This window comes from Phyllostomus discolor, chromosome 2 (genome assembly GCF_004126475.2).
Source record: "Phyllostomus discolor isolate MPI-MPIP mPhyDis1 chromosome 2, mPhyDis1.pri.v3, whole genome shotgun sequence".
Taxonomy (NCBI): domain Eukaryota; kingdom Metazoa; phylum Chordata; class Mammalia; order Chiroptera; family Phyllostomidae; genus Phyllostomus; species Phyllostomus discolor.
The window spans coordinates 169,577,443-169,599,721 of record NC_040904.2 but is presented as its reverse complement, the minus strand read 5'-3'; the positions used below and the strand labels follow the sequence as shown (position 1 = coordinate 169,599,721).

At 33.2% G+C, this 22,279-nt stretch overlaps 1 protein-coding gene across 2 annotated transcripts in view; it reads left to right on the top strand.

Annotated features, from left to right (window-relative positions):
- Positions 1-22,279, top strand: part of ARID2 (AT-rich interaction domain 2) — a 164,271-nt gene that overhangs the window by 2,546 nt on the left and 139,446 nt on the right. The gene's annotated exons all lie outside the window — the stretch shown is intronic.

Here is a 22,279-nt window from a genome sequence, read left to right as displayed (position 1 = left end):
CTCCAAATGTAATATCCCAGTGTGGATACTCTGTATTATGTTTAACATTCTGAAATAGGAATGTAGTAATTGCACAGGTGTCCTTTCTATTGGCTATCATAGATTGACTTCAGACTTGAAGCTGAAGAGTTCACAAAACTTTGTGGGTAGTTACTGAGCTACAAAGAAGTCCAGAAAATATTAAATATGGTTAGTTATCTATTGTGTGTGTGTGATGGCATGTGTGTTAGAGTACATTTTTAAATAAAGTACTAAAACAAATAGCAAAGTAAAACAAAACCTCCAAACATTGATTTAGTAATGTGGTAAGAAGAAATTTTTATATTTATAGTGATACTTACTTTGTTCATTTCCATTTATAATATTGAGGGGAATACTGTTAATGCATGTCCTTGTTTTCAGTTTGAGTATTTGGATTTTAGACTGTTTAAAATACACATTTAAAGTTGTGCCTGATACTTACTGGATTGATTGATTCATTCATTGATTAAAATGTAATGTTCATAAGTTACTATATGATATATATGGTTCATGAAATGGATGTGTAATTTTCTGAGGAATTTACATTCATCCTAACAGGGTTTTAGTATAATCGTAAATGGCTAAACTTCCAGTCTTTTACAAGTTACATAAATATTGTTTTTCCAGTTTTGATTTCTATCTGGAGATCATATCATCTGCTGATTATACTTATAGGTACTGTTTTTAACGTATAGCCTCAAGGTTGTTTGCAACTTTTTACATTGTTCTCAGATCATGTTGAGCTTTAATCTCTTATTAGAAGCTGCTTCTTCATCTATGTCTTTAACTAAACTTGTTTTTCCTCCATATGTCACTCTCTAGGTTTGTTTTTGTAGGGTTGTAGCTAGGCTACTAGGAAAAAAGATTGAGCATTTGTTTTGGAAAATAAAACCATGCGAAGATTTGTATGGCTTCTAAAGAAATACAAAAGAAATAATGCTGGTCAAAAATTGGGTATTACCAACCTTGAAAGATTTTTTTTTATCATAGTGGTATAATACTGCACAGTTAGAAGACATGTATTATGTTGGGTTTTACACCTTCCTCTGAAAAAAATCTTAACTGGCAGACAGGATGCCAAGCTTTCACAGTGATTCTGTTACTTAACCATAAGAAAGCCTCTTCATAGTGAGAAATAGTAATAGCAACTTACAAGTGACTTTGTAAGTTGCCTCTGTCATATATCAAATTGAATATCATGGTTTCTGATGACCAGATACTGTGTTTTATAAGTCATAGGTGGGATAATTTCTTTAATTTGAACTGCTTTTTCATTTGACCTATTGTAAGACCATTCTTACATGTAGTAGTTCTCATTTGCTCTACAAGTTTAATATTTGCTGACATTGCTTTGTAATTTTATTATTAATTGCATAATGGCTGTTAGCCTAGTATTTTCTCCTATATCTTCATGATATTACAGACATTTAAAAACTAGGAGCAAACGAGTATGCTGGCCATGTATCTATTCTAACATTTTTATGTTTGTTTTGATACAGACATAATCATTAAATATAGAGACCTGAATTTAGTGGTCTGCCAGAATTTAGCTTGATTGTATCAAACATACATTTGTTCACTTGTAGATTGTCCACGAGGATTTCTCAAAGTCTAAAATTGAAAATGCAATTGATTATTTGTTTCAACATTGGCATTTAATTTTTTTGAATGTAAGTGCTTAGTGATGATGTGTAAAAGTACTCTGTAAAAATTGGGTATTAATCATCTATGATGTCTACATATTTTGTTTGCACTTAGTTCCTTTCTTGGCATGTGCACTTCAATATATTCCTCAAATGCTTATTACTAGATTACCCCTAAAGTATAAAAGGATGGAGTATTTTTACACATTTTATAAATGGAGAAATTAAAATGCAAAAAAAAAATTGATATTGCATTAGGGGCATTCGTTAATTGGACAAAAAAGTTAGGTTCCTGACATGTGCTTAGTAATGTTGAATCTGTGTATTATGATACAGTTTGTTAGTCACAAATGATTTTAAGAAATTAAAATATAATTGGAAATTATATGTGGTTAAGTTTATACCTGAGTATATCTATGCCCAGTATGTTCTTTATTTGCTCTGTGAATTTTTTGTTGTTGTTCTATTTTGGTGCTGAGGTTGGGGGAAGAATTATTACTCTTATTTCCATTAAGAATTTGAAGCCTTGGTATGAAGATTTAGGTAAATATTTCAAATACTTACTTGGAGAATTTTCTTTACTGATCCTCATAGTACAACTATAGTCAAAGTTAACTTGATGTATTCATTATAAAACTTGATTTTGGGGGAAAGGAAGTAAAATAGCTTAGACATTAACAATTTATTGTACAAAATTATATGTTACTGGTTTTCTTATAATATTGAATGATCTTTTTTACACTTACCTTTAGAATAGTCAGAAACTTAATTGTGGAGTTCCACCCACCATAGTGAATTTTCAATTGCATTATGAATTTCTTCTATTTTTCCCTTGGTGGATAAAGCCCTGCATAAATTATGTCAGTAGAGTTTATGTTTATCAGTTAAATAGAATCGATACCCACATGTTAGTGTCCACCATGTAGATCATTTCATTTAAGGGAAAGCCTATTATGAATGATGAGGTTAAGTGAAAGAATGTTTCAGAATTGTAATAAATATGCAAATAAAGTCATACATTGAGTTTGTGAATTGATAAACAGTGATTGCTCACCTTATTCAAGGAAGGAGATTAAAAGTAATATGGAGACTGGAAGAACAACTGTATCTAACAAATTATTCATATATACTGATACATTTTAAATTTAATTTTAAACTACGTCCTTTCATTTTGAACAAACCTAATTTTGATATCTTCTGATATTCTGGTACATATTGGAGGGCATGCAGATTTGTTAAAAGGAAGAGTAGAAAATGGGGAAAGGTGAGAAAGGCTGATCAGAGCTCAGCTAGGTTACTGCTGTGTCTTACAAACCATATTTTAAGCAGCTTAAATTTGCCCCAAAGTAGAAATAAATCTTAACTCTTTCCAAGATAGTTTACTGAAGATAAAAATTTCACCAAGGCTTCAAACTAAAAACTCTTAACTCTCAAAAATGTTTATATGCTTTTTTGAATTTATCCTGCCTCAGATGTTAACTAAAAATGTCTACTTCTAAATATGAATACTCTTTTATAATCCCACCTCTACTCTGTTGTGGATTCAGTATTTTCATAGTTGGTTATGTGTGAAATCCACTGTAACTTTGATAGAAAAGTATATCTCTTATGTGAATCTTTTATGTTTCCAAACTGAATAATATTGGAAGTTGGAAAGGAAGGAAAAAACAAATATTTTAATTCATTGGAGTTTAGTTACATTAGTCAGCAAGCAAGTACTCAATACATATTTTTAGGTAAAGTATGTAGAATATTTATTACTATTTGGTGAAGGCTGCTTTGGGGGCATTTTCCACAGTGGTATAGACCCCATTAAAGTTTATTGGTAAAAATAGGGCTTGTCAGAATTAGGACTTAGAGGGACATATGGGGCAGGGTTGGGGGTGACTCTGCTTCTTTGATCTGCCACCATCATCATCACCACACTCGTTGTTATTCAGGGTCAGTTAGAGTAGAAAAATCACAATTCGTGTTGTATTAAAAACTCCTTTTCCGAATACCAGTATATGTTTCCTTGGAGGTGGGGGGGAGGCCAAATGAATTTAAGGAATAAAGCTAAACTTGGTTGCTATATTGCCAGACTTCCTACAGAACAGTTTGTTAGTGTGCATTGTGGAACTGTAAACAATCTGGAGAAACACTACTTATTACCTCCCCCCATAGTAAATGGTATTTCCCAAACACCCACCACATATCACAAGGGTGTGGTGTGAAAACCCATGTTTGAGGAGCACCTGCTGAGTTCTGTGGAGCATAGTTTGGGAAACCTAACGAATTTTTTTCCTACTGTTTAAACTATAATGTGACAAAAACATATGTGATCATGATAAAGATTTTTAAGTCTCAGGCAGTGGTTCATATTATTGGCATATTTATAGTGAAATAGTTCACAATTAATTTTATTGATTGGTTAGTCTTCTTTTAAGGTTCTTATTTGAACCAGCAGCCCCCCAAAGGCAAGTCTCTTTAACTGCTCTTCATGTTCCTCGTTATCATTCTAACTGGAGGCTTCTTTTTTAACAGGATATTTATATTTAAAATTTTGTTTTTAAACTTGTTTAAACAAGCCTCTGAAGAATTGTAGCAGTCATTGATTACATTGTTTTAGAACATTATATTTTGGAATAGTAATTACTTTTGTTGAAATATAATGATCATGATAGTCCTGCTAAAAATTTGTATTTACTTCAGTTCCACAACTTTTAAAACTGAGAAGTCATATCATGAATTTTGATACTAGGGAAAACTGTTTAGAAGTAGATATTGGTTCAAGGACCAAACTTAAGCTTTAGTTAAAAATGGAAATGTTGGCCTGACCGGTATGACTCTGTTGGTTTGGCGTTATCCCGTGAGGAGAGAGGTCACTGGTTCAATTCCCAGTCCAGGCACACGCCTGGGTTGTGGGTTCTGTTCAGTCTGGTCCAGGCACGTTCAAGAGGCATCTGATCAGTGTTTCTCTCTCACATCAATATTTCTCTCTCTCTTTCTCCCTTCCTTCCCTTCTCTCTAAAAATAAATAAAATCTTAAAAACGAAAACAACAAAAAATTGAAATGTTAGGATTAAAGATTATCTTCAAATATTTTACAACTTAATTGTAAGCATTTTTGTGAAAAGCAAAAATATTGGCTTTTGCAGTTAAAATAAATGTAAATAACATGGTTAGTTCAGTTATCCATGCAGTAGAGCCAAGGAAATAGGCAGAGTGATTCTCTCTATTCAGAAGTACACAAAAATGTGTATATGCTGATTGATACTGGTATTGGTTACCTATTATAAAATTTATTGATGCATCTACTTAGTAAATAAAACTTTTGAGGGACTTGAAATAAAGAGATAGTTTAGAGGAAATTATCACTTTCAGTACCATTCAGATTATGAATTTCGTTAGATTTCCAAGAATTATATTATTAAAATAGTCTAACATATTTTTCTGTTTCAAAACATAAAGGAATTTCTCTTGTGCTTGGATACTTTGCATATTCATTATATTGTAAACTGGAAATTAATACCTTTCTACAAGATGTATACCTTGTTGACAAAGTACATTTCAATAATCTATTGCTGGAACTGAAATCTCTTGGTGATACTAGAAATAGCTTCCACATTCTGAATTGTTGGCTAAAAAAGATAGGTCCATAGTTCTATTAATATCTAAGTCAGTGTTTTCAGGGTCTTCCCCATCTTACTGCAAGAGAATTTTGTAGTGGGGCCGAATCTGTTGTTTGGGCTGTTTTATCTCATTAGTTCTTAATAATTCCTTTTCTTTTTCCCATCATGCCATTGATTTGTTGAAGTAATGGGGTTGTCTGTCCTTTAGAATGTCCCAGATTCTGGATTTATTTGATCCCTTCCTTCTAGTGTCAGTAAACCTGTTCCTTTATCCCCTGTATTTATTTCCTGAAAACTGATAGTTAGATCTAAAGGTTGATAACATTTCAGTTCAATATTTTAGGCATACCTAATAGGTAGTGCTGTGTTCTTCAGATCATGAGGCCTATGATGTTTATTTTTCCTGCTTTAGTGGTGCAAAGATTGATTGATCAGTGATTTTTGATACAAATAGTGTGAAACTCTGTATTTTTAAAAAGTGTGATTCTTAAATATGCTGAAGTTTGAGAATAGCTGATCTAATAAGTATTGTAATGAAACCAATTTAGTTGCTGAGATAACTGGTTTAACTTGGCATCAACATGTTAGCCAGGGCTACATCCAGAACAAAACCTCTAGGTGACATGTCGTACAGGGCACCTGCTTAAGCGGTACCTGTCATCTCTAAGCAGAGCCTAGACACACCCTACACTTTGTCTCTGGGCTCTAGAGATGATAACCAGGGCTCCACTTCAGTTAAGGGGGAAGAAGGGTAAATGGAACTACTTACCTTAACGGTATTTGTATTGTTTGGATTTTTAAAAAGTTAGGTAAAACTACGTTTTCCTTAGTACTTCGGTTATGTTTTCTATGTAGTACTTTATAATCTTTTCCATAACTGGGATACCATTTGCTTTATTCAAATTTACTGAATACTTTTTTCTTTGTGAGGATTTTGTTGATCTATCCTAGTACTGCTTTGGGGAGTTAAGTTATTTTTATAAATGCTTATAAAAATAACAATACTATCTATAGCTTGTTTTGTTTAATGCACTTCATCTTTATTTTTAAAACATTTTCATATGTGAGATTTTATTTTTATCATTTTAAATTTCATAAGTAATTGCTGTTACTTAATCTTAGGAAAATAACAGAAAAAAATTTCTTTACTCAAACTTTTCTTCTGAAGCATACAAGTTACTTGTTTTAAAAAAAGGTTATAGGTTATATCCAATTCTCAATCTTAAGTGTCAGCCTTAATTGCCAGTTAGGAAAGTATATGCTACATCTTTTAAAGCCATACTCTCCCCTTCATCTTTCCATTCCCTTCCCTGGTGATAGACTTGATTTACATCTTGTAGAGCATTGTTTTATACATAATTCTCTATTATTGATAGTTGTTAAATATCTTTGGGTATTATTTCATGTTCTAGGTATGTTTACATTTTGTTTCTATTAGCAAAAGATTTTTTATTACCATATAATGGGGAAACTAAAATATTGCTTTTTATAAACCAGTGTTCACATAAAGTTATATAGAATACATTGTTTGAATGTACATCTTATTGTGAAACTTGTGAAGTATGTAATTTTTGTCTTTTTGAGTTTCTACTAGTTGGTAAATTCTTACAGTGTTTAATGGTCAGTTGCTATGTGCACAAAGGTAGTATTTACTGTATAATCATGACACACACATCTTTCATGGTTTTAGATGAAATTTTTGCCCATTGGTTGATTTTAAATAAGTAAAATGTTAATTTAAACATACATATGGTCCATAGGAACATTCTTTTAAAACAGGACAAAGAAGAGGCTCTAAGTTACGACCCTATGCAGAAAATACATAACTTGTAGTTCTTTAGAGATGGGGCTGAATTTAAATTTGTCTGTAATAATGCCCAGTTTGATCACACTTTCCATAATGTTTTATAGATTAAGTGAATTTTCAGTGCACTTGAGCTCAGATCAGACCACTTAGTGCTTTATAAACAGTAGTTAGTACCTTAGCAGGCTGTACCTCCAAGTGCACTCACAAGTAATAGGTCAAGAGTGCTTCAGTGGTTTGGTATAATCTTTTTAGTTTACACCATTAAAAAGGCAAATTTCAGAATTTCTGAGGAATGTTACCAGGTAGCCCCATTATTATAATGTACTAATTCAATATTTTGTAGTAGTAAAAAGTCTCTTTAAGAGAGAAATGGTGAACCTTCTTTTCTTGTCATGTTTACTTTTTTTAATCCTCACCCAAGGATATATTTATTGATTTTAGAGAGAGAGAAAATAAACTGGGAGAGAGAGGGAGGGAAGAAAGAGAGAGACATTGATTGGTTGCCTCCCATTCGTACCCTAACTGGGGATCTAACCTGCAACCCAGGTATGTACTCTGATTAGGAATCAAAACCTTAGCTTCTTGGGGTACAGGGCCATGCTCCTACCAACTGAGCCACCTGGCCAGGGCAGCCATTTTTTAAAAAAATTATTAACATTTTTTTTTTTTTTTTTTTTTTGCTATCTGTATGTGAACTCTTGTTTACACTTCATTAATATCAATCAGTTGTTATTTTGGGTACATTTGCTTTATATTTCTCTCTTTTTATGTGATGGGGTGTGTGTATACACGTACATACATTATTATTAGTGTTATTATTACTCTTTAATCCTTTGATATCATTTAGATTAATTACCTTTACTCAGAAATATGTGTATATTACCTTAGAATAAAAACATTCTCTTATGTGACAGTGGTAGTTATGAACTTCAGAAAACTTAACATGAATATAATTGCATTATCTAATATACAGAGCTTATTCAGATATTACCAGTTGGCTTAAAGATGTCTTTTTTAGCAATCATATTATTGCTAAATATCCATGATTTTGTATTACACATCTTTAGTTCTTCAGCCTTTCATGATACTACCATTTTTTAACAGTGTAGGCTGACGACTGTATTATAAAATTTGGATTTCTCAGATATTTCTTTCAGGATTAGATTTAGGTTCAGCATTTTTGACAGGAAGTATGTGATGTCACTTTGTCCCATTACTGCTGATGTTAGCTTTGGTTACAGTGATGTCCTCCTGGTTTCTTCATTTTCTCTTTTATAATTAATAAGTTACCTGTGGGGACATACTTTGAGATCATGTAAATATTTTACCATCAAGCTTTTACCCAATAGTTGTAACATCCACTGATGATTCTTGCCTGAATCACTTATTATGAAGGATATACAATGCTTATTTCCTAAGTCTATTATTCCTTCTATATTTATTAGTTTGCAATCTAAAAGAAAAGTATTTTCATTTTTATATATTACATTTTTAATTTATATGATGTATTAAACCCATTATGTTGTGCATTTTGCATTACAAATTGGCCAGTAGGATTTGTTTCAAGAGGGCTTCCATATCTTTTTAACATGTTCCCACTATTTTTGAGCTCTTTTTGCTTTCTGACAAGATGAATTCTTCCAGGATCAACTTGCCTTTGCCTATCCAGCTCTCTGGCATCCTCTCTTTCTCCACGGAGCCCTGATTCCTTTCACTGTGGAATGGTATATAGAAACCAAGATCTGGGTAGTAGGTTGGCTCATTGTTACTGGATTGTCTTTTCTTTCACACCCTTTGAAAGGACAAATCTAGGAGTTTGTTAATTTTAAATGTTTTGAAAATCACATATTTTGAAAATCATAAGGCTGTACTGATATTCCTAATTATTAGTGCACACAAGTTTCTTTTTGCCTTCTTCCATTCCATGTATTTCCCTTTGCCTGCGTTGAGAACCATATTTCCCTATATATTTACTCATCTTGTCAGTTCTATAATACATAGAGAATACTTAAAGAATTGTTATACCCATACCGCAACCAACAACAAACCTGGCAAGTAGAATTAAAGATTTGTTTGTAATTCTTTTTGTGTTCACACTGAAGCTGTATCATCAGTAAAATAATTGTGTTAAAAAATTTATAGTGATCGGATTCTTTTTTTCTGGGTATTGTTTTTTAAATATAGTAAAATTTCTGTTTTTTTCCATTTGTAGTCAGTTTTGTGTTTTTCTCTATTCTTGTTTCTTTAGTTTTATTTATGAATATGTAAACACATAATATGATTCTAAAATTAAAATTTAAAGAGAAGATATAATATACTCCTCCCTCCCCTTTCTCTTCTATACCATTCCCACCCATGCTCTGTTGGTAATTAATTTTTTTAGTTTCTGGTTATCTTTCCTGTGTTTTTATTTTTTAAATGTTTTATTTTTAATACAAAAATGAGATACATATATGCATTTTTAGTTTCCCTTACTAAAATGATGAGTATACACTATTTTTTTTATTTTTCCTCTTTTTGCTTAATATGTCTTGAATATTACTCTTAGTAAATTCATAAAGTCCTATTTTTTATAACCGCATAGTATTCCATTATGTGGATATATCCTACTTTATTAAACCCCTCACCTATGAAATGACACTTAGATTGTTTCCAATATTTCGTAATAGCAAATAATGTGATATGAGTAATCTTTTGTAAATCTAATAACCTTACGCAGATTTACTTTTCAAATTTTTGGAGATGTATCAGGATAAATTACTAAAGTGGAATTCATGCAGTAATCAAGAATAAATGCATATGTAGTTTTATTAAATATTGTTCAATTTGCTTTGTAGGAGAGAACTATATTTTATTTCCCACAAGCAGTATGTGAAAGTGTCTGTTTCCCATAACCTTGTAATGGGATGTCTAGCTTTTTAAGTTTTACTAATTTGGGTGGTTAAGAAATGGTATCTCACTATGTTTTAATTATTGTGGCTTTATATAGCATGTTTTAGTATTTTGTAGTGGCATTCCCATTTCATAGTTCTTTTTTTTTTACAAGGTTTTGTTGGGTATTCTTTTATGTTTGTTTTTTTATATGATCTTTAATGTTAGTTTGTTTTAGTTCCAGAAAAAACCTTTTTTTATGGGGATCTCATTAAATTTATAAATTACCTTAGAAAAACTAGCATCATGATGTTATTGAGTTCAACTAAGAACAATGAAAGTCTTTCTATTCAAATCACTTTGTGCCATTCAAGAGTCTAAAATTTTCTTTTTATAGAATGTGAACATTTCTTAGATTTATCCTTAAGTATATTATTGTTTTTGTTGCTATTTGTAAATGTGTTCTTCTCTTCCATTGTATTTTCTAGTTGGTTATCACTTACATGAAAGAATGATTTTTTAATATTATAATTTGCCTTAACTGTTTAACTGTTTATATGAGATTTATTATCAATTAAAGCATTTTTTAGACATATTACATGCCATCTGCTAATAAGGATAGGTTTACTTCTTTTCTCAATTTCCTGCCTCTAATTACTGCCTTTTGTGTAATTGTATTGGCCACTGTCTAAAAGTTGAGAAGACAAGGATATCTTTTCCTTGCCTTGTTGCTGACCTTAGTTTGATATCTATAACATTTCCTCATTGAGTAAGATATTGCCTGCTGTGTGTTCTTGATGCAGTCTTAATTCTATATACTCTACTAATATAGTATTTCTGTATCTGTTTATTGAATAAACAATTCTGTTGGACTTAGAAATCAGATTTAGTGACATTGTTCATATATTTTATCTACTAGCATTCAGTTTTAATTTTTAAAATCTGTAATTTCTTTATTATCTGTATTCAAGACAGGAACTATATCAACTGTTAAAAATTTTAAATCCCATTCGTGGCTTATATTTGAATGTGAATATTTCTCATCTTCTTAGTATTTAATATATAATTAAAATCAGGTAAAAATGCTAAGTGATAACTTTGGAGGAAAATTATCTTTCCTGTTCTATCTGTCCATTAAGTAGTCTTTGTTTCATTCTTTGCTGTCCATTGCATCACCTGTTATACAAAAGCAAGGCAATAATTAATTCATTGCTTGGTTTTATATTAAGGCTAGCATAAACTATGATTTGATCATTGCTTGACTTTTTAAAAAAATATTAAGGTGAGAAGTAGTTATTTCAATTTAAAAGTCTTCTTTATAGTGTATCTACCCTATGGAAATGAAAAACAAATTTAGCCATGGCCACTGTAGCTCACTTGGCTGGGCATTATTATCCCATAAACTGAGAGGTCTCAGGTTCAGGGCACATGCCTGGGTTGCAGGACTCCATGCTCCTTTCCCGGGTCGGGTTGTGTATAAGGGGCACATATAAAGAGGCAATCTACCGATGTTTCTCTCTCACATCAATGTTTCTCTCCCTCCTTTCCCCTCTCTCTAAAATAAACTAAACATTTTTTTTTAAAGAAAAGCAAATTTAAATTTGCTTTAGTTATAATCAGAAATCTTATATGCTTGTTTGGGTGAATCCATTTAAATCCATTATCACTAGATTAAATGTGTTATGTTTTTACATTGTGTATTTGATCCTCAGATTAGATGCAATTTGGATAATAAAGTCTTTAGCTTTGAAAGTTGGTTAGAACATCTCTTCATCTTTATCCCACTCTTTATAAACTTTATAAATTATAAAGGTTAGCTTAAGTGGATGTGTGTGTGTGTGTATGCATGTATGCATGCAGCACTATTCATTAGCTTTATGCAAATTGCTTGGTAGTTTCCTAGTCAGTTCCTGGGCATACCAAATGTTACCTGTATTTATCAGGTTGCTCACATGTAAGGGACTAAGTTGAGGTAGATATTAGTATTATGTGCAAATTTGTTTGTAATAGCCTAGTAGTAGAGCTTACTGAGCCTGAAATTTAGACAAGTGTAATAGGAGCAAAAAGTATGTAGTTAGCAATAATTGGATATGGCTACTGAACCTATCAATTCATAGCATCATAATTCTTAGTACTGAAGGGATTTGAAGAAGGTGGTCCAGCCTCATGCTTTCTGGTAGTCTACAAATAAAAGTATTTTTTTCTAGTAGGTCTGCATAAAGATAATTGACTTGCCTAATTAAGATCACTATTACTAAATGATGGAGGGTGGGGGCTAGAATCCAGTTTGGAGCTGCCTTTATTACTCTAGCCACTAAATTCTAATTTAAAAAAGGATATATAGAGAGGATTGTCAGAGATTTCTTTGCTACTATAAAATGTGACCTTTACTTTTACGTTAAGATAATCCTACTGACTCAGATAATTCATCTGTGAGGAATAGGTATTAAATTGTTGGCCAGTAACAGTGATAAATATGCCTGTCATTTATCATTTGTATCCAACAGTCTTCTCTTTCCCTTCCTGTCCAAAGGATTATGTTTATAAGACAGGTGAGTATTATTAGAGAACCCACAGCAAAACATGTTGATATAAAAATCATTAGGGAAAAACCCTTTTTACTTTATATATTCCTTATTTTAAATGTTTTGCCTGGAAACACGTAAGCTTGTATATATGATAAAGCTGGCTGCTAACTTGTGTGTATTTTAATAACCAGAAATACTAATTTAAAGTTTTCAGTCTGTTACATTATTATTTAGATGGAGACCTCTACTGGAAGTATGAAGCAATAGATGGATTCTATTATACATTTTAAAATATCTGGACTAATGGATGGTAGGGAAATTTATTTTAAAAATTGTCACTATAAAATACCCAAGAGTCCTTTGAAAAGAATCTTGTGATAATAGTGTACTTTTGGTTTATGACATATCATCTTAAATTTTTTTTAAAAAACAAAATACTAACTTTATATTTTGATATTTGTTTTTTAGTTGTTTATTGAATTTGCTATGTGCCAGGCACTATAGTAAATGGTTTATAATAACTCATTTCTTCTTCACACCTCACTGTACTGTTATTACTATCTGGATGTTACACGAAACAGGACAGAGGGTTAAGAACCTTGCCTCAAGTCCAATAGTAAGTTCAGGTGCTAATATTTCAATCTGGGCCATAGAAAAATCATGCTATATTTTCTTTCTTCAAGGGCACATGATTATAATTTTTTAAAAAGCATATAAAAACAGGACTTGAAGGAAATAAGCAAATTATGGAAATTGTTGGGGTAGTTGTGGGATTGTGGCTTATTTTTTAAAAATTGTTTAATATTTTTTACAATAAAACTTGTGTGCTGCATACAACTTGTAGTATTGTTTATTTCTACAAATGTTCATTTTATTGGATTTTTACAACAGCTCTACAAGATAGGTAAAATCCTATCTTACAGATGAGGAAAAAAGCCTCTGAGTACATTGCTAGTAAATGGTGTCAGAATTCTAGTTTAGCTTCATGAGTTATAATTCACTGCTGTTATTTTATTATGAAAGTCTTGAGATCAAGGACTTTTCTAAATGTTTATTTATCTTTTAAAGCCTCCCTAATTTAACATTCGACACATTATAGTTGACCTGCATCAGATCCCCTGTCATTAGGGAGGTGTTTATAAGCTCAGGCGGGTATAGTGGGTTTCACAACAATGGAAAATCTAATTTGGAAAATTCTGAAAGAATTGAAAAATTCTAAAATACAGAATTGGTAGTATAGCATTACGTTGATCTGGCCCTAAGCTTACTTAATTTTTCTTGTGTGGTTTTATAAAGCAAGCACCAAGAGTCAGTTTTAGTTGTAGAATATATATTTATATTAACATTGTGATAAATGTGGCATTTTGTGCAGTTTTATATAGTACTTGAAATATTTTTTAGGTAAAAAAGATACTAATGTCTCCCCATCTCTCTTTACAAGCTACAATAAAATAGAATCTTGTGTAAGGTGAGAGTTGATCCAGAGTAATACTGATTTTGTTTCAAACCAGAATGTGAAGATCCAAGGATTTTGCAAGGTAACAACTATTTCTGGAAAAAAAGGATTCTGGGGATGATGTAATAACTCAGTAGAGGCATTTGGCAGTCAGGAATGTTCATAGGAATAGCTAACATTTATTGAACACTTATTATTCACTATGCACTGTCCTCGACCTCCATTATTCTAATCCTTAAAACCATCTTTTAAGATGGATACCATCATCATCATTTTATAGATGAGGAAACTGATATTGAGAGAGGTTGAGTAACTTGCAGAAACTACAAAGTAGGGGAGCTGGAATTTAATCCAGGTCTTCTGCTGCCAGAAACCAAAATTTTACCCATGATGCAGAATTCAGCTGTTTATTCATTCATTCAGTGAATAATGATTGATCATTTTTCATTTGACAGACACTCTGCACTGGACATACATGCGTGGTGAAAACAGAAAATATTTTCTTCTTTGGAGTTAGGGGAAAGAGACAGAAAAAAAAATAAGTAAAACAGTACAGGGAGAAAAATAAAGCAAATAAAAGAGTTGATTTCAAATGGAAGAGTGTTATATTTTTAGAGTGGTCAGGGAAAGTCTTTCTAAGATGGTGACATTTGAATAAAGACTGAAAGGAGGTGAAAGAGCAAACCAGGTAGACATCTGAGTGAAAGTGAACAAAGAGCAATGGAACATGCCTAGTATGTTCAAGAAACAGTAAGCAGGCCATAGTGGCTAGAGTTAGTGAGTAAAGAGGAGAGAAGTTGGAGATTAACATCAGTGAGATAAGAGTGCTGCTACCAGATTTTGGTAGGGCCTTTGTAAGGTCTTTGCCTTTTACTGAAGCCACTGGAGGATTTTGAGCAGTGAATTGCCTTTATATGGATTTCTCTGGGTGTTTGTTATAAATAGGTAAAGGTACATATGTATGTGTGTGGTGGGGGTTTGGATCAGGGGCAGAAGCAAGGAGACATGTTAGAGGGCCAATCAAATAATCATGTGAAAAAAATGATAAAATGGTGGTTTGTACAAATGAGGTTCATAGCTTTTGAGATGGTGATAAGTAGCCATATTTTGGATATTTCAAGTTTCAAATCTAAAAGTTTCCAATTAACGTAGCAGGGACTACTTAGATACTTGACACCTGAGAACCCATCAGGTGTCAAGTATTGTACTTTCTCAATTTAGAAATTTATTTTCCTTGATTATCAAAATATAGTAACACATCCTTATTGGACAAAGAAGGGAAACTAATGAGCACTATTAATATTTTAGGATGTTTTCCCCAAGTGTTTTGTTATGAAGATTAAACCTTAACATCTATCCACCATAAGCTGACTCTGTCTCTCCTGCTAAAATATTAGTCCCTTCAGAGCAGGAGCTGTGCTTTTTTGTTTCTTTATGTTGGGTACCTATCTTGGGTATCTGGTTCATAATAAGTGCTTGATACTGCTAGTTTTGTTTGAATTAATTGTGCCAGTCACCTGGGTGCCATATCCTTACACATTCTTTGAGGGCAGATAACACGCTTTCTCCCGCCCCCCCCCCCCCCCCCATCAATTCTAAGGCTTGGTGAATGGGTAGTCAGTAAATGTTGGTAGACTTAGTTAATGTACTCTGAACTCCAGCCATGCTTATCTATTTATAGTTCTTTAAACATGCCAAGTTTTTCTTGCTTGTCTGCCTTTGCATGTGCTGTTTTCTCTGCCTGCAATTCCTGTCCCTTCTTCTTTGCCTGATACACTGTTGCCTATCATTGAAATTTAACACAAATGTCACCTTCTCTGAAAAGCTTTTTATTTTATCTCTTAAACTGCTTGACATGATCCTTATGATCCACTTTTCTCTCATTTATACTTCTGTTAAAGACTGTTACAATGACTTTTCATGCCTGTTTCCCTTATTGCAGTGTGAGCCAAGGAAGTAGGGATTTAGTTTAATGTATCTGTAGCCCCGTCATCATAATCATCATAATGCAGTGTGTATTAGTGCATGCGTCAGAGTTAATGTGTGGCAAAAGCAATCAATGAATGGATGCTGGAAAGGGCCAGTAGGAAGTCAGAAAAGAAGGAAGTCACTATGGTTTGAGGCTAGAGAGGAGTTTATGGAAGAGGCCTTGAGCTTGGCATCCAAAGATTGGATTTAGATTGAAAAAAGGAGGGTGGGTACAGGAGATGGTAGTTTTAGGTATGAGGAAAGGGGAAAATGAGGGTATGTACACTGTGCTTTAGTTGTGTAAATGAATCCTGCTGCATGTGGTTGGTGGAAGGTGAGATGGGACCAAAGATTGGTACCAGATTGTGGAGGGTTTTGAAAATCAGGTCAAAGGTTTGACCTTTTTTTTCCTATGCATATTGAGGATGTAAGGGTTGCAGTGTTTATTTTTAAACAAAACAACTTGTTGAAAATAATGTTTAGGGAACATTATTCTTACATTTTTACTACATTTGGGTAAACATGGAGGATTTAAGTTGCCCCTCGTTGTTGCTAGGGGTTTGTATTGTTAGTTTATTTTTGTAGTTTTAGCCATGCTTAAAGTTGTGTAGTATCTTTCTGTATTTCCCTAATGACATTAAGCATCTTTTGTGTTGATTTGTTATCTATATATCTTCTTTGAGGAAGTATCTGTTCAAATTTTCTGCCCATTTCTTTATTTATTTTTAGAGAGGGAAGGGAGGGAGAGAGAGAGAGAGAGAGAGAGAGAGAGAGAAAAACATGAATGTGCGGTTGCTGGGGGTCATGGCCTGCAACCCAGGCATGTACCCTGACTGGGAATCAAACCTGCGACACTTTGGTTCGCAGCCCGAGCTCAATCCACTGAGCTACACCAGCCAGGGCTTGGGTTGTTTTCTTATTATTGAATTTTATGAGTCTTTTAATATTCTGGGTAAACCCTTTATCAGATACATGATTTACAGTTTCTGAGAAACTATTGCATGTCTTTTTATTCTCTCTTCAGTATGTTCAGGTTTGTCAAAAAATAATTGCTATGCAATAAAATGAAATAAAGTATCCATTTTGGTAGATTTTGACATATGTATGTACCTGTGAAATCATTACCACAATCAAGATAATGAACATATTCTACTTAAATTGTAATGTGATGTAGAAGATTTTAGGTCTTATTTCAAAATTAACTGCAGTTTTTAAATTATAAAAATAATTGGTGCATGCATCTTATTTAAATAGAAGAAAATGTGCCTATTCAGATCCATGCATTAATTTTTATAGACCCCATGAACATGAATGACAGTTTCTTTTAGTGTTAGTGTAATAAGTTTTATATTGAATTCCAACTTAAACAATTAAATTGAGAAAATTGCATTTAAAAATTAGACCTAAGATTTGGGTAGTTGCATAATTGAGCAAGCACTTTTTCATGTACATGGTATTATTTGATACTATCCTAGAGCTTGTTTTTAATGATTTTTGTTTTCTGATAAATGTTTTCAAATCTTTAAATTTCTTTTTTTTTAAGATTTTATTTATTTATTTTTAGAGAGAGGGAGAGAAACATCAATGTGTGGTTGCCTCTTGTGCACGTGGTACTGGGGACCTGGCCAGCAACCCAGGCATGTGCCCTAGACTGGGAATTGAACTAGTGACCCTTTGGTTCACATGCTGGCATTCAATCCACTGAGCCACAACAGCCAGGGCCAAATCTTTGCGCTTTTTTTAGGTTTTCGTGTGTGTGTGTGTGTGTGTGTGTGTGTGTTTTACCACCTACTACCCCTTGCCCAGACTTGTCAATTCTTCACAAATTTCCTTTGTCTAAAAGGTGTAAAATTTTACTGTCTGGCCACTGCTTTGGGACTTAAGCTCCCTCGTACATGTAAAAATTCAGTAAAACATGTATGCTTTTCTCCTGAAAAATACGTAAGTAAATTTATCTGTAAGCCTTAGCTGTTTTCACATATTTTGACATGGTGTGGGGGGGGGGCCTTTTGGTCACCAGGCTCTAAGTATTATACTTAAAATTTCCTCTTTAATCCACAGATTAATTTCCAGATAAAACATTTTTAAAGTTCCCATGGTTATCATATTAATTTCAGTTTTAATTTTATTGACCTATACTTTGTGAAAACAGACTGTATTTTGTTGATTTGGGGGATTATGTATCAGGGTTTCTTTTGTGGCCTATTATGTGATCAGTTTTTATGAACGTTCTGTAAAAGCCCAGGAAGAATGTATTATCTATTTGTTGTAATGTCGTCTCTGTCGTATGTTATAAGGCTTTCAAGGGAGTATTTTTAAATCTTCCACATCTTTGCTCTTTTTTATTGCTTCTTAAGTTTTCAAATGCATATTAAAAACCTCCAGTTAGAGTTTTTGATCTGTTGATTATGCACCAAATTTTCCATTGTTGCTTTATGTATGTACATTTTGGTCATATACATAGTCACAGTCATTTTATCTTTTTACCAGTATATAATAGCCCTGTTGGTCTCTTATTGTCCCCTCCCACTTTGAACTTTAATTCTTTTGATAATAATGGTGGTTTTCTTTTGGCTAATATTTTTCAGGTACTTTTTTTGTCCCTTTTTTTCCATTTAATTGAATCTTGGTTTTACATTTAATCTAAGAATGTATCTTCTGAGTTTAACCCATTTATATCTATGTCATCGTTATGTTAAAGTTTATCTATGCTATTTTATATTGTATCTTTTTTTTAAGATGTTACTTTTTTTAAGATTTTATTTTTTAGAGGAGGGAGGGAGAGAGAGGGGGGGAGAGAAACATCAATGTGTGGTTGCCTCTTGAGTGCCCCCTCCTGGGGACCTGGCCCGCAACCCAGGCATGTGCCCTGACTGGGAATGGAACCATTGGCCCTTTGCCTCTCAGTCCAGCACTCAATCCGCTGAGCCACACCAGCCAAGGCATATTGTGTCCTTTCAATATCTAAATTTAATTTCTATGTCATCTCTCCCTGCCCAGTAAATTCCAAAAACCCTTGCTTACTGTCTACCCTGGCCACCCCTATTTTGTTGGAATAGGGTCATGTGATGTTTTAATCATTTAGTCTTATGAATATACTTTTAAAAAAAGATACATCTAAAAATTTCCCTTTTTAAAATTTGTGTTTTATTTTCTAGATTCATTAGTTACTGGATTACCTTCTTCAGATTTTTTCAGAATGTCTTTTTATGGTAGACTTTGAGATATTGTATGACTAGAATTTCTTTATTTACCACTCACACGAGTGATAATTTATTTGGTGAAAAATTCTGAGTATAAGGTCTTTATTCCCTTTAGTATTTTGAGGATAACACTTCATTGTCATTTTGTTATCTCAGTGTTGTTCCTGACAAGTCTGATTATCAAATTGATCTTGTTCTTTGGCATGTGATCCCCCTACTCCCTCCTTATCGGAAGCTTTTGAATAATTTTTTTTGGCTTTTGAAAGGCTTACATTTCACTCCAATATAGTTAGATACTGGCTTTTTTCTTATAACTTAGAACTCTGAGCCATTTCATTCTGATATTTCACATATTGAATTCTGTGAAATTCTTGGCCACTGTTTGTTTCAAATTCTTTCTCTTCATTTATTCTCTTTTTAGCTTATTAAATTACTGTTAGGTGGATATTGACAGTTATACCAATTTCCCCATATCATTTCAATTTTTTTTTTTTTTTTGGTATTCCTCTTTTTATCACTTTCTAATGCTCTTTGGGACATTTCCTGGTTCAGTCTTAAAGATTAATAAATTTTTCTTCAGTGCTATCCATTCTGTTTTTCAAACCAGTTAAATTTTTTTATTTCAGTGATTATATATATTTTATAGCCAATATCTTCTTTGTTTTTAACTGCTTATTCCTCCTTAATGTTTTTAATATTTTCCCACATCTCCCTAAGACTTTTATGACAAAGAAATGACCCTTTTTATCCTTGGTAATATTTGATATGAAATCTACTTTGTCTAATATTAATATAGTCAGCCACTCTAGCATTCTTTTGACTACTGTCAGCATTCTTCTGTCTTTTAATTAGGGTATGTAGATTATGTACATTTAATATGACTAATGATCTGGTAAAGTTTAAATCTGCCATCTTGCAGTTTTCTTTTTGTCTTGTCTGTTCTTTGTTTTGTTTTTCTCATCTGCCTTCTTTCAGGTTGAATATTTTTATAATTCAATTTTATCTCCTTTGTGTATTATTTAGAATTCTTTGTTTTAGTGGTTGCTTTAACTGGCCATAGTTTACCATCTACTGATATTACACATATAATCTATACCTTATAGCAGTATACTTACATTTCTCCTCTCTTATCCTTTGTACTATTACCGTGTTTTGCAGTGTATAATGAATTTTATGTAATAAATAATTATAAATCACAAGAACAGATACAAGGTACAAGAAATTTTATATGCTGATACAAATTTACCATATTTATGCATCATAGAAGGCCAAGAACTCTTCATGACTGTCAATATCAAAAGTATCGTATTCTTCAATTTCTACGTTACTGGTATTTTCTGAAGTTACTTTTCTCATCCTGGTAAATTTCATCATCCTCAATTCCATCCATAGCATCACTAATGCTGCATTTTTAAACGATTTCATAACCACTTCCTTTTTGACACCACTTCACAATCTTTAGTATCTAATCACAAACCTGAGTGATGGATGCTTTCTTGATTCTGCCTGTTGGTATTAAATCATTATCAGCTGACTGCATTCACAACGTCACTTTTTCTTCATTAGGGCCTTAAAGGGCTTGTTGACTGACATATCAAGAGGTTGCAGTTGGCTGGTTAGCCCAACAGATATCGCAGCAGTTTGGCTTTTCAAGTCCATTGCCATTACTTTTGCACTTCATGTAACATGGGCTTTGAAGTAATCAAAAACAAGCAAAGCTGGGGTTTTGGGGGGTTTTTTTGTAAGATTTCACTTACTTATTTTTAGAGAGAGGGGAAGAGAAGGAGAAAGAGGAGGACAGAACTATCAATGTATGGTTGCTCCTCACACTCCCTGTACTGGGACCTGGCCTACAACCCAGGCATGTGCCCTGAATGGGAATTGAACTGGTGACCCTCTGGTTTGCAGCCCACACTCAATTCACCGAGCTACACCAGCCAGGGCCAAAGCTGTTTTTTAGTAATCCTCCAGGCCTTTGTGACCAGACTTTGTTAAACCAGATTTTCATGCCTTCTTCATTCCTCCATCCTTTTTGATTCATGTGGACAATAACTCCACTTGATGTCTTTTCTTTCAGAAATGTGTTTCTTTTAAAGATGATCATAGTAGTAGCTTTGTCCCATCTGCACAACAGGCTAGAACAGCAGTGAAATGTGTTTTCTGATGACCACTAGTTTTAATAGCCACGGTCTTTGCTCCTTTGACATCTGCAGTTTTGTTGTATGGTACATCAGATGTGAGTGGGACCTCATCCTTATTGGTGATTTGGGACAGCTCAAAGTTGTAAGTCATTTGAAGGTTAATAACATAAGAATGATACTCCAAAACTTGGTTCCCATAGGCTGCTGGAAGTTTTTGGACAAGTTTTGTTCATGTCTTTGTGCTCAGACCTTTTCCCTTCATAAGTTAAAGCACCATTTAGGTGTCCCTGAGAAATGAGCAGTGTTTTTTTCTCTTGCAATCCTTTTACCTTCTTCTTGTATCATCTTGGTTGAAACAGATCCCAGTTTGACACTGCTCCAGAATCCAGGTCTTCACCTCCTGCTCCGCCTCCAGCCACTTTGGTGGTTTCCCTCACATTGTCTTCTTCTGCCTTAGCATCTGAAGAAGCTTTTCTTCCTGTTGTATCCACAGTCTGATGGCACTCTCTGTGGGAAGAGGTCCAAAGTGTCTCTCAGCAGCTGTGTTACCATGCTTTTTAGCATATTTAATAACTTTTAGCTTAAAGCTTGCAGTGTATGAAAACCTTTTCAACATTCTCCAAGGGATTTTCCAAAAATTTCTCCCACTGAAAGTGTATAAAGAGAAATGTTGCGTTGCATCATGCTGTTCACCCTATGGTAGTAAAGTCGGCATCACCTATCTTATCAGGTGGATAACAGTCGGCATCATCTACCATACTCCGTGAATAACAATAGATCACTCATCCTTTCATTTCATTGAATTGTTGGCTGAAACGGCTCTTCTTGCAAGTTGATGTAATTTTGACAAAACTGATTCTTATATTCCTGGGTATTTTGCATGCGGATATTGTTACTGCTTTTACATTTTTAATGCATGAGCATAGATAAAAGAATTAAAAACATTTATATAGATATGGAATTAGTACTAACCATTTATAATGTGCATCCTTATTTTTCCCTCAAAAATTTGGCCAAAAAGTATGCATTA